Here is a 17,145-nt window from a genome sequence, read left to right on the forward strand (position 1 = left end):
TATCATTTGGGTTCCTTTTCCTACTTCCTGGTGCTTGGTGGAAACACAAGGACACAGAATTCAAAGACGTTGTCTTTTTCATGTTTATTTCACAAGCATTCAACAAAAAATATCTGATTCACAATAGGAGCTCAATCATTATTGAAATAAGTGAATGAATGAATGAATGAATGAACAATGAATGAATGAAAATATAAAAAATTCTGATCATCTAAAAAAAATAATGTCTTGAGCACCACTGTGGGATCACCATAGATTGTATATTAGTATTCGGGAACTAGCAAATGATTAATTCTAGTAACACAAAGTCAGATGAAATTACCTTGGAAAATTGAGTCCATAGTGAATAATTATATTTTATTTAAACAAACGGTACAGGATAGTATACTTTTCCAATAAATGATTAATACTATTTTATTCCTTTTTTAAAAAACAAAAATCTTCACTGACCTAGTATTTCAGACAGAAACGTTAGTTTCAAGGAACTTTCTTGTTTTTCAGTAAGCATTCGAAAACTGGCAAACTTGCACAGTGCCATGGATATGATCCTCTATTTTACTCCCAATTCTAATGATACCTTAAGTGATTTCATTTATTATTCAAGGAAATAATACTTTCCAAATCTTTTACCAAGAACAGATAACCCTGATTAATTCATTCCCCTGTCTATTTTCAGTATTTTTTTGGAGAGTCACTGGTTCTGATTGCATGACTGCAAAATAAGGATCTCACTTTGCTCTGAGGCCCCCATACTGACTCTGGAAATAATCCTAAACAAGAAAGTGCAAAATATGAAGAAAAGTGGCAGCCTACTGGTGAACACAATTTTGATGCTCAGATGGCTTTCATGTACACACACACATGCATATACTACACAACATGATTATTAAGAAACTTCCTTTCACAAAACATACATTACTAAAGTTACACATTTCAAAGCCAAGATTTTCCTTAAATTTATAAGCCTAACTTACAAATATCATGATTGTCTAGCACATTTTAGTGATCCATTTTAAGGAGGTCTTTAATTAATATGTGTTCCTATTTACAAGCTTAACCTCATTAGTCACCTAAACTGAATCCATAAATATATTTTATTACCCTTTAAGTACTTTAATTTTCTGGCTGAATAAAATTTTTTAATAACAAATGCTCTCAGGTTTATAAGGAATTCTTTAAAATAATACAGAGTTTACCTTACATTCTCCTAAATGTTCTGATACTATTTATAAATTGGTATGATTTCAATGTGAAGTCACAAATTGTAATCAATTATTCAATGGCACATATTAAATTGGATGTGCAAGACTGACTTGCTAGTCTAAAAGGCCAAAATCTCTTAAATATATCAAGTAACTAAAGCACCAAATATGCTCATATTTCTCAGCTCTCAAAACGCTGTCAATACTATAGGTTTGATTTTCTTGAAAATTTCTTGTAGATCTTTCCATGGTTAGAAGATGCTATATTAGGTTGGACAATGACCCCGAAAGATGTCCACATTCTAATCTTTGGACCCTGTGATATATTATCCTACATGGCAAAGGAACCTTGCAGGTATGATTAAATTAAGGCTCCGAGATAGGGAGATTACCCTGGACAATCCAGGTAGGCCCAGTGTAATCACAAGGGTCCTTAGAAGGAAGCAGGAAAGTTAGATGGGAGCTGTGATTACGGACACAGTGGTTAGAGTGGTTAGGGGAAGGGGACCACTAGTGGAAGAATTCTGGCAGCCTCTAGAATCTGGAAAAGGTAAGGAAACAGATTCTCCTCTAGAGCCTCCAAAAGCAATCCGATCCTGCCAACACCTTGATTTTAGCCCAATGAAACACACTTTGCACTTCTGACCTCTAGAGCTGTAAGATAATTTTTTGGTTATCATTCTAAACAACCACGTCACAGCATCAATAGGAAACTAATACAGATGCTTACCTACCAAGGAAATATATATGCTATTTCAAACAATTTGAAGGCTTACCTTCCTAATTGTTGAGGTTGCTTCTTACCCAGAGAGTTGGACTCTTTGCTGATTTCCTTCCTTTGGTGAAAATGATGAAACATACTGAATTCTTCTTATAGTTCATAAACGAACCTAAGTTATTTAAAAAACAGAGGGAGGAGTTTATTTACCTCATATAACTTAGAGTCATCACACAATGTAGTTAACCTACATATCCATATAGGTCTATAAAATTTACCCAAGTTGCTGCATTAGTTGATTTTATATTGTGTTACTTCACTCATATCTAAATATCTACCACTCTATATGTAAAGACTTTTGAATTTGATATTATAGTGTGGTTTTTTTTACTCCCTTCTTACCTGAACAACAAAATCTCTACAAATGATGAAATAACATCTAGTTGAATCATTCATGATTTTATCTGATCCTATGCCCACAAAATAATAAGACGTGAAGAAAGTGGCAGTCGTATTTATTGACTACTTTATACTCAGAAGATATTCTGTTCAATATTTGGGTTGTGTCCAGCTTTTGGCTACTGTTGATAAAGTTACTATAAATATTTGTGTACAAGCGTTTCTGTGGACATAGGTTTTCTTTTCTGTTATAATACCTAGGGGAAAAATTTTGGGATCACATACTAAGAGTATGTTTAACTTTATAACAAGAAACTGCAAGACTTTTCCAAAGTCGCTGTATAATTTTATACTTAAGTTTATCCACTCTAGTGTGTGCATAATAGTATCTCATTATGGATTTAATTGGCATTTCTCTGATGACTCTGATGTTAAGTATCCCTTCATGTGCTTATTGGCAATATGTGTCTTCATTTATGAAGTGTCTTTTTTAATCTTTTGCTCATTTTTAGTTAGGTTGCTTGTTTCATTATTGAGTTGTAAGAACTCTTTGTATATTTGATAGCAAATATTTTCTCTGTGACTGCCTTTTCATTTTCTCAATGGTAACTTGTGAAGAGCAAAAGTTTTTAATTTGCTGAAGTTCAATTTATCAATGGTTTTCTTAACGGTATTTTTTTCTTTCTTGTGTAACACAGATTGCAAAGATTTTCTTCTTTTTTCTAGATGTTTTCTAGTTTCAGCTTTTACCTTTTTGTCCATTTTGAGCTAATTTTTGTATACAGTATTAGGTAAGGATCAAAGTCAAGGATTATAGGCCTATATGTGGTATAAGTTACATGGAGAATATATTTGTCACAACTCATAAACTGTACAACAAAAATCAGTGCAATTTAATATAAATTATCACTCAACATACTTGATTTGAAAATCACCTTATAAGTATCTAGCAAATCTTGGGAGCTGTCAGTAAAATAAAGATCAATTAAAGGACAAAAATTTCTTAAAGAAATTTACAATACTGTATTGTATATTTTAAAGTTGCTGAGAGAGTAGATATTAAAAGTTCTCATCACAGGGGCGCCTGGGTGGCGCAGTCGTTAAGCGTCTGCCTTCGGCTCAGGGCGTGATCCCAGTGTTCTGGGATCAAGCCCCATATCAGGCTCTTTTGCTAGGAGCCTGCTTCTTCCTCTCCCACTCCCCCTGCTTGTGTTCCCTCTCTCGCTGGCTGTCTCTGTCAAATACATAAATAAAATCTTAAAAAAAAAAAAGTTCTCATCACAAGAAAAAAAATTTTAACCACGTATGTTGATGGATGTTAACTAAACTTATTGTGGTAACTATTTCACAAGATGTATATATATCAAATCATAATGTTATATACCTAAAACAAAATGATATATGTTAATTACATCTCAGTAAAAAGGGAAAAAATCTAATAGTAAAGAGTAGAAATGTACACACACAAAAATCAACATGCACATTTATCAAAAGAAATAATGACTAAACTCCGAAGTATTTTGGTTAATTGGTATTTTTCTCAGGGAGTATATTGCATAAAAAAAGTAAAAGACACAGAAGAAGCGTAACTGATTTTTGATTATCTATTTTGTAATCCATACACTCTAATTTTTATTTTCCTCATCATCTGTCACATTTCTACATCATCTTCCAACAATTAATCAGTTACACATTTTAGGAAATATTTTAGCATAAGTAAAACATTAATAAAATATCCATTCCAGTGCCTCAATAATACATTAGGAAATTATTTGCTCATTTTCTATTAGAGATATAATTGAGAATTTATTTTCCCTGGCATACAGTTGACTCTTAAATGACTCAGGGTATTAGGGGCACCAATCCCAACAAAGTCAAAAATCCATATATAAATTTTGACTCCCCCCAAACTTAACTACTTATAGCCTACTGTTGACCAGAAGCTGTACTGATATAGCATAAACAGTGAATTAACACATATTTGTATGTTGTATATATTATATACTGTATTCTTACAATAAAGTAAAGCCAAAGAAGAGAAAATGTAAAGGAAATTATACAGAAGATAAAATGCATTTATAGTCTTTATTTGAAAAAAATACTCATGTATAAGTGTCCCTGAGCAGTTCAAACCCATGTTATTCAAAGGTCAATTGTAATATTATGTTCTCCATCTTATTAATATTATTATATTTTAGTAATAAATAATGGCTATACATTTCCATATTTTATGTAGAATTTGTACATATCATCTAATCATTTACCATCATTTTGAAAAAATTAAAATACAGAAAGCTGCAAAAGACAATATAAAAAGCATTTCTCTGGTTCCTACCAAAAAAAAGAACAAAGGCCACCATTTATTTCTTCTATGCTTCTGATTAAAATATGTAAACAATCACAAGAAGTCACAATTCCAGGACAATTTTCTTCTCTCTCACCCACCACAGAAGTAATCACTATTATCTAACTGGTGCTAATCCAGCCTATCCACATTTTGAGAGAGAGAAAGATAGCACACACACATATACTCACTCACTCACGAGTGTGTGGTAATATTTTGTGCTTGTTTTTAATTTATGCAAATAGGATCATACTCTATATAACATTCACAAAGTCACTTTTATCACTTACTACATTTTCTAGAGTTACTAAGGTTGTTAAAGTTAGAGCTAGTTCATTTATTTTAACTGCTATATAATAGTCCATTGTGTGAATATATCATAATTTATTTTTCCTTTACACCACTAATGGACATACAGATTGCTATTATAAAATAACCTGAAATGAACAACTCTTTTAGATACTTCTCCTTGTGCACCTGGGAGGAATATTCTTAAGGATATAGCACTGTCCAATATGACTTTCCACAACGATGGCAACACTTAGTGCTACGGCTACAGAGCACTGGAAATGTGCCTCATGTGACTGAGGAACTGAATTTTTCACTTTATTTAATTCTAATTAAATGTAAATTTACATAGTTACATGTGACTAGTGGATATCATATTGGACAGTACAAGTTTATTATATACACCCAGAAGTAGAATTGGTAGGCCCTGTGGTATGCCCATTTACAAAAATGTACTGATTTTTGTCCTCTAAAGCAATTACACCAATTTACACTCCCACCAGCTGGGTTACTACTTCCCCACATCCTGGCCAATATTTGTACTTAGACTTTTCCTTTTTTGCCAATCTAAAAAGTTCAAAGTTATATCTTGTTTTTGCTTTAATTGACATCAATTAACCCAATTAATAATGCAGATGGGAATGTTGCATAATTTTTATTGACCACTTGGGTTTTCTCCTCTCTGAACTGTCTGCATATATGTATCCTTTTTCCAGTTGGTAATACCTTTTTTCTCATTAATCTGTAAAAGCCTTTCTAATTCTTATTCATTCTTATTCCTACTTTGACAACTCTCTGCAAAGAAGTCTCCTGGACTTACAGAACTTCTCATCACTTTATTGAACCACTTTTTATATAGCATAGAGCTGAGTGTGTATCAATGCTGACTAGTGTTCCAATCTCACAGAATATCCAACATGAAGGTTTGGCACCTTCCCTTCCAATGTGGAATATATGGTATCTGTTCTATTCTTGGTCTTGGAGTCTAAGGCAGAACTAATAAAACAGGACAAATTTCAGTTTTATATCTTCTTTGCATTTCCATGGACATTGGACATTTCCATTTCCATGGACATGCTCTTCAGATCTGCTCCTAGATGTGTATATTTATAGGATATTTCTCAGAAGTGCTGGGCAAATTTGGGACATAGCATAGTAAGCAAAATTTCATAGATCTATAAATAAGAAATATGTAAATAAAATATATACAATGACATTTTGAATAATATCATTGCATTTAATCTATTTAATATCATAATCTTGCTAGGACAGTCTCTTGGCCTCATAAAGAACAACAGCACGCACAAATTCTCATCCTCAGAGGCATAATGCAAACCAAAATGCATGAGCAACAGTATGCTCCTTTACAATCAGTTACACAGAGAAATGTGTATCAAGGCAATAACTTCAACAGCCATGTGTTACATTATGGGAAATTTTATTATTCAGAAATGCATTTCCCATTTTTGGGGAGGAAGTCACCATAGGAATTTCAATTTACAGCTAGTGAAGATCACTTCTATATGGAATCACTGGCAAAGAAGTGAAGTAATGACTGAGAATATGTAGGAGATAAGAGACGTCTATTCAATAGGAAAGGAATTCAATTTTTCCAACAAATCTTTGGGAGATAAAGCCAAATAAGGCCTGAGCTCATGGGACTGATTCAGGCACAATCAGGATTATCAAACTATGGATACCAGGGGAAATTTCTAAAAAACAAGTTATCCAAAACATTTTCTATTATCGAGATCTAGGATTTTCTGTATCTCTGCGGACACGAGAATCTAGAAAACGGGATCTAAGAGGCAGAATAAGCAAAGGTTCTGCTTTATCAAATTAGACAGGTATTAAACTTCAAATGAAATACCAAGGAAGTTTTAAGCCTTTTGATGTATTTTTTTAATTCCAAGTAGCAAATTGAATTTATAAAATGTTCTTTGAATTTAGAGAAAAGATAAATTCCACAAACTTTTTAGCTTTGGGGATTTTTTCAAGATTCATTCTCTTTGACTAGTGTACGAAACGAATATATTATATTCAGGTGAAAATATATTAAGCCCCTCCCCTCTAGAGTCACCAATGATTTCAGTCACCAAAACGCGCTCCTCCCCCCCCCCCAATTATCTCCATTCCTTAAACACAAAGTCTTCTGCATTGGTGTCTTTCCTAAAAATGCCAAAGGACTTGCTTTTCTGATCTTGTCCAAGGATTTTATAATTGAGTCTCCAGGTTTCAAGCCCACCCATCCACCTCCTCCCAACCCCACCCTCATTATCACAAATACCAGCAACCCTGTAGCCGACTAAAAATTTCCAAACATCACTGGGAAGGCCAACTGCCTACTTAGGGAACAACATCCCAAGGGATGTAAAAAAAAAAAAAAAAAAAAAAAGACAGAGACTTTATGTTTATTTGATTCAGTAGTATCAGCTCCTTGCTAATTTCCTCCTCATCCTCTAAGTAGTTCTATGTTCTTCTGATTCAAGAAGATACTTTCATAAAATATCTTTAAAGCCCATTTAAGGTTCTTTGCCATCACATAAAAATGAAATGGAAAGAGAAAACCACTCAGCTTTTAGATGAACCCAACCACTATCACTACATTGTAATTTTTAATAATATATGCATTTTTTAAAAAGATTTTATTTATTTATTTGACAGAGATAGAGACAGCCAGCGAGAGCGGGAACACAAGCAGGGGGAGTGGGGGAGGAAGAAGCAGGCTCCCAGAGGAGGAGCCTGATGTGGGGCTCGATCCCAGAATGCTTAACGACAGAGCCACCCAGGCGCCCCACACATGCATTTTAAATTGTTCTGTTTTTCCCTCCCAATTCCCCTCTTCTGGAACAACCATATGTACATTTTCTTCTATATCCTTCTCAATATTTTAATATTTTAAATATTTTAATTCTATGCAAGCATATTATACATACTCTTCTATGACTTTTTTTTTTTTTTTTTAACTCAATCACTATACCTCGGGCAGTTTTTCATTTCAGGACATCTAGGTAGGTTTACCATATTTGTTTAGCAGTCGCATATTCCACTTCTTTTCCTAACAGCCACTTGGAGCAATATCTAGGAGGGTGTAAGAAAAGAAAACATGTTCACAGGCCCTAATCTGCATAAAAGTCATACATATAGGCATGTAATAAACAACATATATATGTATACTCTGCCGCTGTCAGCTAACAATGTACTATTTCAGGTGGACGCTCAGTATCTACAGAGGGCCCAGGGATACACACTACTCAATAGATAGATGAAACGCTGAACCGGGTACGGCCTTCCTTTTATTCAAGGACGCGATGTTTTGTCTGCCAAGAATCTGACATTTTGCTTAAGGGTAAAATGAGAAAATACTTAAGTAGGCATTAAAGGAAAGCAGAGAAACTTGAGTAATAGCAAAATACCAGTAAGAGGACCACACCAATTAGCCCTACCTCTCTAGGCAAAGGTCAGAAACTATAGAACAGGCCCATCAGAAATCACAATTTTAAAAAAACACACTCAGACAGAAGTACAACACACAAGGGAAGCTTTTAGTCCATGACAATTCACAAACTGTTTTTAGAAGAGATTGACAAAAAATTATCAGGTGGGGAAAATATTTGAGCAAATGATATATCCTTTTGTGGCTGCCCTCATGCTGAAGAACAGGCAAATCAATAATTCAGCCTTTAGCGCTGTCTAAAAACATAAAACAGAGTTGGTACAATTTAGTAAATGCCATCCATCCACAAAGCCCATACCAAGCCAATTTCCAACAGCCAATATTTTCCATCTTATTTTCTCTATAATATTTAGCTTTTTGCTTTAATTACACTTGATATTTGTAAAGAGAAAGCTGGCGTTGTAATAATTGGATAGCTTTTTTATCTATGTTGGCAGAAACAGAACTTTCTCTTATATCTGAAGAGCAATACAAAAGCAAAACTTCCTTTTCTCACAAACTCAATGCCAAAACTATCCTCTGAGTCACACCGTTTCTTTAAATCATGTTGTTCTGAAAGTTGAGATGTGTTATCTTAAACCTGCTGCCAGGATCCCACTGTTCCTCAGTTAGTACCAAGAAACTACCAGTGTCAATCATCAAAATGTATATACTTCTCCAAGACATTTTCTCTTTTTCTCCCCTACTTCCTTCTGATATTCCCACTTTTTTCTTTCCTTCCTTCTACCCTTCTTCTCCTCTCTCTCTCTCTCTGTCATTCAGGATGCAAGAGAGAGCAAACTAAATACCACCTTTCAAAATCATAGATCCAAAAGAAAATGGGGAGAGTCCTGGTACAGCAAGGAAATTCTCCTCCTACTCATTTTTTTTTTTTCTGGAAAATAATTCCTGACTGAGCTTCAGAAACTCAGCACAACTGTTTCAGCTTTAAGGGAAAAATAAATCTCCTAAAAGGAAAAAAAAAATGTTTCTGTTGAATTAAAGATTTTAATATTTATAAAAGATTTTAACTGGAGATGAATCTTTATTTATTAATATTAATCAAATAGAAATGTACTCTTAAATTTTCTCATCATTACATACTTAAAATTGCATTATGAAATCTTGGCAAGGTACACTGTTTAATATGTACTAATGGCATAATGAGTTGACTGAACAGTATTCAAATATGTATCAGTAAAGTGTTGTTGCAAAGCGGGTTTCCTAAGTTCTCATTCTCTTAAGTTATTCTTAGTATTTTTTAAATACCAGCAACAATTCTTCAATTTTTCAAATTCACTTTACAAGCAAAATAGATAGCACTACAAGCACATAGCTACCAAAATTTCCATTTATGTACTCAAAATACCTGTTTTGAAAGGACAATTACCTGTTTTCAGTCACAACTTAGGTGTAAATCTCTAAAATTTTAGCTGACAGGTTTTACTATGTAATAAAACATGTCAAACGCAAACTGACAAGTGGATTTCATTTTTGGAGGGCTTTTCCTCACACCTTTTTCCATTAGAATACAAGTACTACTTAGCCATATGATTTTCTGCAAAACTTAACCAAAAATGTAAAACATAATGCATGTCTCAACATCTTCACACTTACATGGAAGGCTCTGGGGGGAGGGGAAGTCTTGCTAAATTCAGAAAAGTGTACTGTCTGTAAATGAAGAGGCTGCCAGCGTTCATCTGTTGTCTTTCTTTAGGTACTCGTGTGCCTGCCTTCTAAACCTCCACTGAGACGAACTACCCCATGTCTGGCCACATCTTTGCAATTCTTCAATTACTCAGCTTGTGGATTTAGACTATCACAGTGTCCAGCCACACTTATTCTAAACAGATGATCTGGACACAGAGAGATGTCAGCCAATGAGCTTAACCACTGCATTTGCAGCTTGCCTTTTAATGGAGATCTAGAGAGATGTAAAGCCCAATCATCCCATTAAGTATGCACATGGACCATTTGTTTAATCAAACTGGAAATTATAAGATAATGAATTATGGTAATTTATTTTAAGTCATAATTGATACAGGAAATAAATACTGAATGGCAAGTTATATAAACAATAAAATGTTCTTATTGTGGGTATTGGCTCCAGTTTGATGAGTGGTGAGAGAATAAAATAAAGTTCACTGAAATTGTGTGTGTGTGTGTGTGTGTGTAAAATTAATCTATTCCATCACTCCAGTCATTAGCGTGGGCACTGAGCAATAAGAATTGGTACTCTTAACAACAAAACTTCATTTTGTGCCATAATCCTTAGATGAAAAGAAAGGGGATAAGACTATATTTGCATACAAACTTTTAATTACTTAAATTTTTAGGCTAACAATAGATATTTACACTTGTAATTGTTCATACGATTGCCTCAACATTAAATAGAAAATGATATTTATTTATTATCAAATGTCGTATAACAAAAGAAGAGCTTTGCTGTTATTAAAAGTGGACCACTAGTGCCCCCTTCTGATATGAAAAATGAAGCACAATTATTCTCTTAGACTTGAAAAGACACTCTATGCTAATCCTCTAAACAGCTGTTTCAAGTCAGATTTATGCCAATTCTTTTCTGATTTAATAATAAATTCCTCATTTATCTCCTAAAATGTTGAATATTCTGATGTTTTACTATTGTGAGTTATCTTCCTAGGAAACATTACAAAGTCAGGGAATCCTGTTAATTCTTTAACATAATCAAATGCCTCTATGCAAATTGAGCTTTAAAATAAATTCTGAAAAAAAAGCTTTTAAAAAATATTTGATGTTTTATCCTCATTAGTTTTACCTTTGATTGTGTGAAAGCTAATAAACCTGAATCTATACCTGCCTTAATCACATTAAATGTCACGTTACCTCGCTTTTCACCAAATTCAAGCTGATACTCACAGACACACTCATTCATTACATTCCTCTCTGACATACCATAAAGGGCAAAAGGCAGCATGATAGATTAAAAAGATATTGTGGTACAATATTAATTACAGTATCAGCACCTCTTCCTAGCTCAGACTGCATATAAATGTCTATTTTCATTTTTACATTCAGAATATACTTTGAGGGAGAATGGATTTATTGCATAGACACAGTAAATGGGAACTTTGGTCAGATATTCTAATGGCACCAAGGATGAGCATACTAGAAAACTTGGAATCTTTGTCTTTAACCCAATTTAGTGTTTGTGCAATTATTTTAAGATGATGAGATTGGGAGATAGTATATAAATCATGTGACTAGACACAATAAAATGGAAACATTTAAAAATTCTTCTTCATGAAACTAAAACTCCAAATACCAGTTTTTCCTTAAGGATTTTTTTCTAAAAGAATAACAAAATAATCTTTTTCACAAATGAAATATTAAAACAAATGGTGCTGTATTCTTAAAATATAAATAGTTTTCTGCATGCTGGGCATATTGCAGTAAACTGACACAAACTTCCATTAGTTAAAATTGCCCACAAGATAACAGTAACTTGTAACACCATTTAACTAGGTCAAAAAAATATTCAATGTTTAGAACTTATTTCATCAAAATATGAATTTATATTCAAGGCCAACCTCAGAAATTCAGCCTCAACCACGAATGTCATGCTGAAACTTCAAGTGAGCTTGCTGAATAAATATTCCAGACACCTGACTTGGCACAAACTGTACTTTATACTCCTCAAGTACTCTTATTCTGTGTAATCATTACCCATATTTCATTTCATAATAATTTTGCTTTCTGGAAAATGACTGTGTGTTTTTTTTCAATCCTTCCTGCTGTCCACCTCAGGGTGTGTTTCTTTTTCACTGATCGAGTTTAACTTTCACACGTGGAAAATGACAACCATTTCGATTTGGTGATGCAAAACATCTGAACCCATCAAGAGTAACTGGGTCAAGGGACATGTTTTCAGTGCTGTATCTCAAACTGAGAAGCCCTACTCCTTGAAACTGTGAAAGACCCAGGAAGTAGCGTCAAGGGGATGATTTCTGAATGGTATGTTTATACTTATCAAATCAGTGACTCTTCTATAGCTCATCCCTTTGACCAGGAGGAACAGTAGGGTGAGAACTGCTGACTCTGCTAGTCATTCTCCTTCCCTGGGAATCTGACAGAACCACTTATTGCTACTAAAAATCTGTGATGTGATCCAGATGTTTCCATTCCACTTTTTCCCTTCAGATCTTCAAAAATATACAAAGAAATCTCTCCATATTCAGAATAAATCAAATGAGAAAGCAATTTAAATTATAATCCTATTTTTAAGAAGCAATAATGATTGCATCCTATCACAGAAAAACTAAAATGTATTTGATTTCTAGCTTTAACTCTTTGACTGCATTTAATTATAGCCCTCATTTTATTATCACTACCAACAGCCATATGTGGGGCACCTTTGAATGCATTCTCTCTGACACTCGGAGGCCAATTCTCTCTGAATGCAAACTACACAAGTACAGCTGCAGAGTGTGCTGCTGCTGGTGTGCGGACACTGAAGACACGCAATTGTTGCTAAGTTGCATTGCATTAATAAATATCTACCTCAAAACGCAGGCAGGCACGAAGGCTTTAAGGCAAATTATACATTCTATTCAGATTCTCTAAGTTGCTAATGGCAATTCAGAAGGAAGAGAAGCCCTAATATTTTAGACATCAATGAAATTGTAATATGTACAGTTCAAATATTGCTATTATAATCAAAAGGACTCCCAAAGAGCAAATGTGATCCATGTAGATGGGAGGAAAATAATCTATACAGAGACTGAAACATTCAGCCCTAAATTCCAATTCTTCATTCATATATACCAGTTAGCCAAATGTTTAAAATATTTGGAAAAAATAACTAGGATTTCCCATTTATATGAATATTTATAGCATTTGTACACATCCCCATTCTCCTAGTTTTATGATTCTACCTCCAACTTGATGGATTTGTGTACTAAATATGAAAAGCATACAATGGTATTCAAACAGGACAAAATTGAGAGGAAAAGGTATTTTGAAAAATTAGCAAATACAGCTCTTATACCTGTTAATGATGAATTCCAACTATAAGTAAAGATTTTTTTCCCACAGTAGATTGTGGGAGTTCATGATAACTATAGGTATGATCAAGGCTTATTTCAATGCTTTGAAATGTCAAATGAGTAATTTTATTCTCTTTTTATTTTTAAACTATTTGCAGAGACAACACAAATTATATAATGTTACATTTATTTTAACCTACACTTCTTCCTTCATAAGGTTACTTGTCTAAACATTTCACTAACATTGTGCAATTTTAAACTGAGAAAAAGAACAAAGTTACAAGTGTGACAATTTATCAGGAATAGATTAAGTGACAGCTGTAACTAGAATCAGAATTAGTAGATTATTTTAATAGTTCCAGGAAGAGTATAATTTACAAAAGTACATTTGAATGATGTTAGGAAGATAGCATGAGAAATTATTTGCTTAGTACAGGATGATTTCTTTAAATTAAACTTTGGTAATATTCTCTCCATTAGAATACTTTTTTTTTTTTTTAAGTATAGAGATGTGTCTCCTGATTGAACAATTCAATTCATCATCTGGTTCATTGACATGAAGGAAAAGTGAGTATTTCCTAAATATTTTACTCGTCACGGAATCTCTTTGCAAATTTATGATTTTTAAAAAACTATCTTTTAACAGATCTATTGCCTTTCCTCTCATTATTTTAATTCTAAAAATACTGTACAAGCTTCCAAATGTTTTGATATATTAAATTGGCTGTACCTCATCTTTCTCATAACCTAATTCCTAACAAAGAATGTACTGAAGCGTAGGTTCTTCGTTATGTCCCCTTTACCAAATTCCCAAGATCTAAACATCTTTCCCTTTTTCCCTTCAGAAATTGCCTGAAATACTACTTCTCCAAGAAATTTCGATCACTTAAGGGGCATTAATCCAAAATCTCCTCGAGGCTAATATCTCAACAGTCAATACTTACTCTACTACCAGAAATAAACAACCCACTTGACTTCAATAGACATTTATCTGTGATCCATGCTTTTTGTGAAACATCTTTCATTATTCCTATCAGTATGTTCTTTTGTAATTCTCTCCATGTGAATGTCATTTCTTTAGATTAAAAAGGAAGAAAAGCTTTCAGAGGAATTATTTAACCCATGTACAGTGATGCATGTATTCAGGCCCTTATCAGATGACCATGGTAATAAAAAAATTATTATTTTCATAAATGTTCCCGAAAAGGGATAAGTTCAATTTGTGAACTAGACTGAATGCTAAGAAATGTTCAATTCCAGAATATGTAACTTTTAAATTTCTCTTTCTAAACATTCCTTCCTTGGTAAGAATAATCTGTTAACAACTTATCCCACTTGACTTTTACAAATCATATGCATTTCCAAGCTGAATATATTTTGCAGGTCGGTCAATGTTTTTCGATACAATGAGCAGAATCATGACTTACAAGGACCAGAAAGAAATTTCATGGCATCCTCACCCTCACAGTGATTACATTCTCTTTGCAAGCAAAATAACTTTAATTAAAGCATAATCTCTTATTGAGCATAGGAGATTCCTATAGTCTCTTTTAAATTAAAACTATGCATCCAGTATTATATTTACTAGGACAAAGGTAAAAGTTAACTTCTCCATTAACTGATTCAGATGTGTTTTCTTCAGTAGAGCCAAAGAGAAAGAAAAGTGAATGAGTTATAATACACAGATTTAGCAAGGGAGAAATAGAGAAATAATAGGTAATTACTAGGTACATAATAGGTAAACTGCATGCTCGAAATGCAAACAAATAAAAAGATAAGAGCTGTGTTACATTACTGATTTTAGTTAAGAAAGAATATTTTTAGTAATAGCCATATTTACAGTGTACTTAATTCAGTCTCCAGTTTGCTTCATGTTTTGGCGTTTACTAAAGAGAGAGAAAGAAGTCCTGTAGTTTCTGCACAAAAACGTCAGAGATCTGACAGTAACCAACCAAATCCTTTCTAATCCTGAATTGTAATTGGAGACTCAGAACCTACCAAAGTGGTCTACTCACAGAACTCAACAAATGACCATGTGTAAATGCAATAAATGACAAAAAAATAAATGAATAAACGGAAAACTAGAGATCAATCTAGACAAAGGCACAATCGGAGAGGAATCTATAATTGAAAAATAAAATAAAATGTGATTTGAAAACACTTATTAATATAAATCTCCATGTGACCATTTAAACTACAATTTTATAAATCCAAGCACTCTGTACACAAAGGCAGTTATCAACAGAAATTAGTATTTTGCCACTATCACAGTTTCACCTGGAAAGAAAGTTCCTAATTATATCCATATCTAAGCAGTGCCTTCCTAAATGGATTTTGAATATTCTCAGAAATGACATCACAAAACAATTAGCCAAGTTCATTAAGGACATTCATTCCAAGTATAGCAAGGCTTGCAAAGGAATGACAGCTTTTTAATGGGCAGCTCATCTCCTTGAAATGAATTGTTTTCTTGAATCCTCTGTTGGAACTTGTACAGTCGGTAGCACGCAGTTGATTGTTCCTAGCATTTACATGAATGTGTATGTGCTTGTGAGTGGCCACTATGTGTGAAGTCTAAGGGGACTGCTCCATGTTAATGAGAAACCAAGGAATTCCTCTAGCAGCATCTGGCATAAGTGTGAATCACATAATTTAAAGCTGTCTTACATGCCTGGTTTCAAATTTTAGGTCTTCTTTCTTTAAAACCACTTTAATCACTGTAATATTAAAAGGGGAAAAGTGTTTTCCTTTGTGTTTCAAGTAGCAATCGTAGATTGGGAAAACCACCACCCCATGTGCTCTGACATTACAGAATGAACATCACCAGCTCATATTGCTGCTTTCAGGACATCTTGAAAAGGCAGACCTCCCACAGCCAGGTGCACCCCAATCTGACAGTAAGCCTCTCGTGAGCACAGGTCTGCAGTCAGTAGGCAAAGTAATAGGTCACCCCAATTCACTCAACTGCTCAACTCCTTCAATATGAAAGTCCACCTCATCAGACTCAGAGCTCTTCATTTTTCACACCATTTTTTGTAAAGATTATAATGGAGATGCTTCAGCAAAACTTAAAGAACGTGCTACCAGCAATTTTCATGATAAAACCAAGAATAATATGTGAAGTTTGTATCAAAGGTGCTTTTATTTGTATTAAAAAATAATCAATAGTATATTTCAATAATGTCACTAAGTTAAACCCATTTCAAGCCTTCATTCTGACAATTCTGTGAGTTTCAAATCTGATTCATGTATAAAAAACATTTCCAGAGAAAAAACAAGTTGGCAATTAACTTAAAAAGATCAATGATTTAAATTGTCTTACATCTTGTGCCCCAAATATAAACAGAAATGACCCATTTTGGTAATCCCTTCGTTTTGGTTAAGATATTCCAGAAATGGCAAGCTAAGGATAGATTAAAAATAGCAATAAGCTGGATATCTCAAATGTCTCTAATGTATATTACTGTACATATCCATATCAAATTGATACAAAAACTTATGACATGCCTACGAATTAGGAGCTTTCCTTTAAAGGAAAACACTATTTTACCAGAATTATGCTGTGGCACACAAACCTGGAGAACTTTGGAAAAGTATGTTTAATCTCAGATGGCAAAAATACCCCCCCAAAAAACTGGTAGCAATGTGATGTATGTGGATGACTTTAGTAAATTCATATTTTTGTAGATAATGGGTTACAAAACAAAATTTTATTTTTCTAACTAAAACTGTAA

The 17,145-nt window shown here is 33.6% G+C and overlaps 1 long non-coding RNA gene across 2 annotated transcripts in view; it reads right to left on the reverse strand.

The window, feature by feature from the left end:
• Positions 1-17,145, reverse strand: part of LOC103672165 — a 337,318-nt gene that overhangs the window by 81,223 nt on the left and 238,950 nt on the right. For both annotated transcript variants that reach the window (XR_005832420.1, XR_005832425.1), the window contains one exon: positions 1,979-2,092. This is a non-coding gene — a long non-coding RNA (uncharacterized LOC103672165). The remainder of the gene's footprint in view (positions 1-1,978; positions 2,093-17,145) is intronic.

This window comes from Ursus maritimus, unplaced genomic scaffold, assembly GCF_017311325.1.
Source record: "Ursus maritimus isolate PB19 unplaced genomic scaffold, ASM1731132v1 scaffold_5, whole genome shotgun sequence".
Taxonomy (NCBI): Eukaryota; Metazoa; Chordata; class Mammalia; order Carnivora; family Ursidae; genus Ursus; species Ursus maritimus.